At 56.3% G+C, this 7,500-nt stretch overlaps 2 non-coding genes and 1 pseudogene across 2 annotated transcripts; all 3 read right to left on the bottom strand.

Annotated features, from left to right (window-relative positions):
• LOC124772597 overlaps positions 1-928 on the bottom strand; it is a 4,423-nt pseudogene extending 3,495 nt beyond the window's left edge.
• Positions 929-1,116: 188 nt separating this feature from the next.
• On the bottom strand, positions 1,117-1,271 carry LOC124772781. The gene has a single exon (XR_007014244.1). It is a non-coding gene; the product is annotated as a 5.8S ribosomal RNA (ribosomal RNA).
• A 351-nt stretch (positions 1,272-1,622) lies between these two features.
• On the bottom strand, positions 1,623-3,531 carry LOC124772936. Its single transcript, XR_007014389.1, has one exon. It is a non-coding gene; the product is annotated as a small subunit ribosomal RNA (ribosomal RNA).
• Between the last annotated feature and the right edge of the window lie 3,969 nt (positions 3,532-7,500).

Genomic DNA, 7,500 nt, shown 5'->3' with positions numbered 1-7,500 from the left:
AAGACGGGTCGTGAAATTGTCCAAAGCTGAAGCGCCGCTGACGGGAGCGATTATTCCGCCCGAGAGCATCCCGAGCCAACAGCGGCGCGGGTCCGGGGCCGGGCCAGGTAGGTCCGTCATCCGGGAAGAACCGCGCGCGCTTGCCGGGAGCCCGAGCGCCCAAAGGGGCGAATCGACTCCTCCAGATATACCGCCGGGCAGCCAGCCAGGACACCGGGGCTCTGCCCAACAGACGCGAACCGAGGCCCGCGGAAGGACAGGCTGCGCACCCGGGCCGTAGGCCGGCACCCAGCGGGTCGCGACGTCCTACTAGGGGAGAAGTGCGGCCCACCGCACACCGGAACGGCCCCACCCCGCGGCGAGTGGAAAGGCAACCGGACACGACCCCGCCGCGGATTGCTCCGCGCGGGCGGCCGGCCCCATCTGCCGAGGGCGGAGGCCAGTGGCCGGATGGGCGTGAATCTCACCCGTTCGACCTTTCGGACTTCTCACGTTTACCCCAGAACGGTTTCACGTACTTTTGAACTCTCTCTTCAAAGTTCTTTTCAACTTTCCCTCACGGTACTTGTTCGCTATCGGTCTCGTGGTCATATTTAGTCTCAGATGGAGTTTACCACCCACTTGGAGCTGCACTCTCAAGCAACCCGACTCGAAGGAGAGGTCCCGCCGACGCTCGCACCGGCCGCTACGGGCCTGGCACCCTCTACGGGCCGTGGCCTCATTCAAGTTGGACTTGGGCTCGGCGCGAGGCGTCGGGGTAGTGGACCCTCCCAAACACCACATGCCACGACAGGCGGCAGCCTGCGGGGTTCGGTGCTGGACTCTTCCCTGTTCGCTCGCCGCTACTGGGGGAATCCTTGTTAGTTTCTTTTCCTCCGCTTAGTAATATGCTTAAATTCAGCGGGTAGTCTCGCCTGCTCTGAGGTCGTTGTACGAGGTGTCGCACGCCACACCGCCAGCCGGCTGTGCACGCTACCGAGAAAGTACCGGTATGCGAACCGCCAGGCGACGGGCGCGCATCGCACGTTTGAGGAGACGCGGCCGGCCCCACAGGCGGCCGCGACACTCCCAGGTCTGCGAAGCGGGGCAAACGCCGCGCGCTTCAGTATACGTAGCCGACCCTCAGCCAGACGTGACCCGGGAACGGAATCCATGGACCGCAATGTGCGTTCGAAACGTCGATGTTCATGTGTCCTGCAGTTCACATGTCGACGCGCAATTTGCTGCGTTCTTCATCGACCCACGAGCCGAGTGATCCACCGTCCTGGGTGATCTTTTCTCAGTTTCCGCCGCCTCTTTCGAGACGGTCGCATAGGCGGGAGTGAGGCGTGTGGCGGCCCCTGTTCCAGCGTTCTGTGTCCAACGGCCTCACGGCCGACGGGCGTCGTACGGCTCCACACCGGAGCGGACAGGCACTCGGGCGAAAGTCATTCAAAACCGGCGCCAGGCGCCAGGTGCCGCACGCCAGCCGCTCCAGCGCTTCAGCGCTCGTACCACACAACATTGCCGCTAGTTTTGAGAGGCACGCGTGGTTCCGCACGCGGCGCACGGCTACTGCGAGCCGTACAGGTAGCGTGTTGCGCGACACGACACGCACATCGAAAGACATGCAGTCTAGTCGGTAATGATCCTTCCGCAGGTTCACCTACGGAAACCTTGTTACGACTTTTACTTCCTCTAAATGATCAAGTTTGGTCATCTTTCCGGTAGCATCGGCAACGACAGAGTCAATGCCGCGTACCAGTCCGAAGACCTCACTAAATCATTCAATCGGTAGTAGCGACGGGCGGTGTGTACAAAGGGCAGGGACGTAATCAACGCGAGCTTATGACTCGCGCTTACTGGGAATTCCTCGTTCATGGGGAACAATTGCAAGCCCCAATCCCTAGCACGAAGGAGGTTCAGCGGGTTACCCCGACCTTTCAGCCTAGGAAGACACGCTGATTCCTTCAGTGTAGCGCGCGTGCGGCCCAGAACATCTAAGGGCATCACAGACCTGTTATTGCTCAATCTCGTGCGGCTAGAAGCCGCCTGTCCCTCTAAGAAGAAAAGTAATCGCTGACAGCACGAAGGATGTCACGCGACTAGTTAGCAGGCTAGAGTCTCGTTCGTTATCGGAATTAACCAGACAAATCGCTCCACCAACTAAGAACGGCCATGCACCACCACCCACCGAATCAAGAAAGAGCTATCAATCTGTCAATCCTTCCGGTGTCCGGGCCTGGTGAGGTTTCCCGTGTTGAGTCAAATTAAGCCGCAGGCTCCACTCCTGGTGGTGCCCTTCCGTCAATTCCTTTAAGTTTCAGCTTTGCAACCATACTTCCCCCGGAACCCAAAAGCTTTGGTTTCCCGGAGGCTGCCCGCCGAGTCATCGGAGGAACTGCGGCGGATCGCTGGCTGGCATCGTTTATGGTTAGAACTAGGGCGGTATCTGATCGCCTTCGAACCTCTAACTTTCGTTCTTGATTAATGAAAACATACTTGGCAAATGCTTTCGCTTCTGTTCGTCTTGCGACGATCCAAGAATTTCACCTCTAACGTCGCAATACGAATGCCCCCGCCTGTCCCTATTAATCATTACCTCGGGTTCCGAAAACCAACAAAATAGAACCGAGGTCCTATTCCATTATTCCATGCACACAGTATTCAGGCGGGCTTGCCTGCTTTAAGCACTCTAATTTGTTCAAAGTAAACGTGCCGGCCCACCGAGACACTCAATAAAGAGCACCCTGGTAGGATTTCAACGGGGTCCGCCTCGGGACGCACGAGCACGCACGGGGCGGTCGCACGCCTTCAGCTCGCCCCACCGGCAGGACGTCCCACGATACATGCCAGTTAAACACCGACGGGCGGTGAACCAACAGCGTGGGACACAAATCCAACTACGAGCTTTTTAACCGCAACAACTTTAATATACGCTATTGGAGCTGGAATTACCGCGGCTGCTGGCACCAGACTTGCCCTCCAATAGATACTCGTTAAAGGATTTAAAGTGTACTCATTCCGATTACGGGGCCTCGGATGAGTCCCGTATCGTTATTTATCGTCACTACCTCCCCGTGCCGGGAGTGGGTAATTTGCGCGCCTGCTGCCTTCCTTGGATGTGGTAGCCGTTTCTCAGGCTCCCTCTCCGGAATCGAACCCTGATTCCCCGTTACCCGTTACAACCATGGTAGGCGCAGAACCTACCATCGACAGTTGATAAGGCAGACATTTGAAAGATGCGTCGCCGGTACGAGGACCGTGCGATCAGCCCAAAGTTATTCAGAGTCACCAAGGCAAACGGACCGGACGAGCCGACCGATTGGTTTTGACCTAATAAAAGCGTCCCTTCCATCTCTGGTCGGGACTCTGTTTGCATGTATTAGCTCTAGAATTACCACAGTTATCCAAGTAACGTGGGTACGATCTAAGGAACCATAACTGATTTAATGAGCCATTCGCGGTTTCACCTTAATGCGGCTTGTACTGAGACATGCATGGCTTAATCTTTGAGACAAGCATATGACTACTGGCAGGATCAACCAGGGAGCTGCGTCAACTAGAGCTGAGCAGCCGGCCGCCCGGGAGTGTGTCCCGGGGGCCCGCGCGAACACGCAAGCGTCCGCTCAATCATTCTGCAAACAGGAGGAGGCTGAGCTCCCCTGCACAATACACCTCGAAACCCTCTCAGGTCCCGGCGGCGCGCAGCGCCGTCCCAAGTACTTGGTCGGGTTCGAGAGAGGCGCAATCGCCCGGAGTTAGGCGAGTAGACGCTTTCGGTGCGACCACCCGTGCTCCCAACTGAGCTTGCCGCTGCCGACAGAGGCCCGGGAGCGTGCTGTCGTGGCATTGCCGGCGGGAGACAACACGCGCCACCTACGGTGACCGGCAGCTCCAACGCCAGCGCCACAGAAGGACAAAAGCCCCACTTGGGTGCCGAAGCGAACTCTCCCAGCACAGCGCACGCGCCAACACATCCGCACAGCTGTGATACAAACCACCAGCGAGAACCGCTGGGGCGACCGAGCAGCAGACGGCGTCGCGGCGCCGAGCGCCGGGCGGCGGCGCATCCTCAACGCACACAGTCCTCAATCGGACCAGCACACTGAAGATGTCCACCGCGCTTCGCACCGGGCCCGCGAGGACCTACTTTGGCCGCACGGCGCCGCGCGCAGGGTGCGCCGGCGCGCAGCTGCGACGCCTGCCGCGTCCGTCGGCCGGCGCGCCTGCCACTGGCCGCCCCCACCAGCCGGCTGTAGCGCGTGCGCCCACGCACCGCGCGGCCAGCACGCCGGGAGGCGCCCCCTCACCGGCCGGGGACGGTCCCACCCAGCCACCGCCGCGTATCGCTTCACACCCAGATGCCGTTCAGTTTCGTCGGCATGGTGGGTATCGCTGGAACAACCGGTTAGTACCTCAACCTATCGTCGCCATCACCGATTCACCCCTAGCGAGAACAACCGCACCACAACAGGTTACCATTTCTTCATTTGCGTAACTTCACCAGAAAACGCAGGCGTCCATCGCCATTTGCAACTTCAACGATTATTGCATGCCTGTGTCAGGTGTCACGCCACACTACGTCTGCCCACATACACGCAACAAAATGTGCACGCCTAGACAATACGTGGAAGGTGGCCCCCGTACGTATGCGATGTCCATTGCTCGAACGACTGTCAACCGGCCTCTGTAGCATGTCGCAGATATGGAACGCGGTGCACCATGCCATCACGGTGTGTGAGGAGAGACGACTAGGTCCGAATACATCAACAGACAGCTCATGCTGATCGCCATCCACGGCGTCCGTTCCTCCCACACGTCTCTATGGCGTACCACACTGCAATCCAGCTCTCATAGGGAGACGACACGTAGCTGCGTGCACAATATTTGCACTGTATGGTCCGCCGTTTTTGGGCGCAGTCGTTGTACGGTCACACATGTGCCACGATGTATCATTCAGTACATAAGGACGAATGTGCAGTACAGATTGTGGTTCACGCGTACGACATCAGCGGACAGTTGACACAGGCCGCACCACAACGTAGCCTGCGTACGTCGCATGCGAAGGGCATTGAACATGCAAACTTGTCACCAACCAGCTTGCGAAGGCAGGGGGCAAGGTGGGGACGTGGGGACGTGGGGAGGGGTGGGGGGGGGCGGCATGTACGTCCTGCTGCCATCCACATTACAGTGTACAGCAGGAGCATGTGGAAAGTCAGCAAGACTTGCAAGGTGTTTAACATGAAGCGATACACAGGGGAGCGGGCAGTGCGAGTAGCGAACTATATTGCGAGGGTTGCGGGTGGGCAACACTACACTAATTGAACGAGTCGTATAACAATTACAGAGCAGGTTTAGGCGACAACGTGGGTTACGTTAGCGGACAACGTGGGTTAGGTTAGGGGACAACATGGGTTAGGTTAGGGGACAACATGGGTTAGGTTAGGGGACAACATGGGTTAGGTTAAGGCACAACATGGGTTAGGTTAAGGCACAACATGGGTTAGGTTAGGGGACAACATGGGTTAGGTTAGGGGACAACATGGGTTAGGTTAGGGGACAACATGGGTTAGGTTAGGGGACAACATGGGTTAGGTTAGGGGACAACATGGGTTAGGTTAGGGGACAACATGGGTTAGGTTAGGGGACAACATGGGTTAGGTTAGGGGACAACATGGGTTAGGTTAGGGGACAACATGGGTTAGGTTAGGGGACAACATGGGTTAGGTTAGGGTACAACATGGGTTAGGTTAAGGTACAACATGGGTTAGGTTAAGGTACAACATGGGTTAGGTTAAGGTACAACATGGGTTAGGTTAAGGCACAACATGGGTTAGGTTAAGGCACAACATGGGTTAGGTTAAGGCACAACATGGGTTAGGTTAAGGCACAACATGGGTTAGGTTAAGGCACAACATGGGTTAGGTTAAGGCACAACATGGGTTAGGTTAAGGCACAACATGGGTTAGGTTAAGGCACAACATGGGTTAGGTTAAGGCACAACATGGGTTAGGTTAAGGCACAACATGGGTTAGGTTAAGGCACAACATGGGTTAGGTTAAGGCACAACATGGGTTAGGTTAAGGCACAACATAGGTTAGGTTAAGGTACAACATAGGTTAGGTTAGGTTACACGTTGTTGTAAGGAAAGGTGTAGGGGGGGAGGGGGGCGGGGGCGGCACGTTCGTTGATAGTGATTATAGTAAGTGAATGCTTGTGACATGATGAGATTTGTCACGTCAGGATGCACCTTTGGCTTATTAGAGGCGGCGCTCCAATTCTATGCTTGTGTCAGACCTGTGTCTTTGACTCAGGTCATTGTTTGTGGGCTGTGACAGGAGGTACTATTGTGATGTTGGGTGCACCGTTGTATAGGACATGTGTGGGTATTGGTGCCTTATCTGCGCAATGGTGGATGTCGAAAGGGGGGGATATTCTATTTTCCGCATGGACCTCCTGGTCTGGTTGTGATAGTGTGGATTGTGTAATGTGGCGGAGAGGATGCACTGGATGTTGTTCCATGCTGGTGCTTACATATTGTATGTGCGCCCGTTAGAAGCAGAGAGTGGTGCGTGATGAGAGTGTCTGGCTGACGTGTGGTTCCCATTGTGGGCACACTCTTTCAGCATGTATACGGACAGTTGTATATATATTCTGTAATTTGATGGCTCTGCATTGATTACTAATCAGCGCCGTGTGTACGGGTAATCTGGTTCCAGTCCAAAATGTTCCATCTGTGTACATTAGTGACAAAGACTCCCCCCATGCAGTGGGGCTCGGTCTGTTATAACTCTTCCGCGTAATATATTTGCCCCACGTTTTTGCGACTGCGACTGCGAGTGCGAGTGCGAGTGCGAGTGCAACGCGAATGGGGACCGACATGCTGATGGCTCGGTATCGGACGCCGTACAGTGAGCAACGCGATCGCGTCTCTCGCTCGTAAGTGGTACAGGTCGCGGCTCATGTATAGGGACAGCGGGAATGTCGCATATTGGAAATAACTCTTCATGAAACGCAAGTTATAGGGGTGGATTGCACTTTACGAGTGCGGGAAACGTCCGCCGTTCATCCGCTGGAGGTGCGCGTTTGGCGGTTGGGGTGGTCCACGAACGGGTGCGGGTGGAGTCATTGCCGGTCCACGGCTTCGTGCGGCAGAGCCACTGGAGAATGGGTGCTATGGTCGACAGAGGCTGCAGGCTTTGTGGGTGGCGTCGAAAGGCGGGCACTGTGGCGCCATCGCTGTCTTAGTCGGCTTGGCGTCTCATAGATGGCGGTAGCGTCGTTGCAGGAGGTCATGTTGCGGGAGACCTACAGATGGCGGTATGTTTTGTGGTGCGGACGTAGTGTTGTCAGATGCGCATAGATGGCGGTATTGCATGTGGTGTCGCCCTATTTTCATAGATGGCGATACTGTTTTGCCGGCATGGGTGGCGTAGTTCCGTCGGATCCCTGTAGGTGGACCTGTCGTTTAGCCACATTCCCATAGGTGGCAGTGTGCTATGTCTACTGTCGACACCC

Source organism: Schistocerca piceifrons, unplaced genomic scaffold (assembly GCF_021461385.2).
Source record: "Schistocerca piceifrons isolate TAMUIC-IGC-003096 unplaced genomic scaffold, iqSchPice1.1 HiC_scaffold_943, whole genome shotgun sequence".
Classification (NCBI taxonomy): domain Eukaryota; kingdom Metazoa; phylum Arthropoda; class Insecta; order Orthoptera; family Acrididae; genus Schistocerca; species Schistocerca piceifrons.
This window is presented reverse-complemented; position numbering and strand designations above follow the sequence as displayed.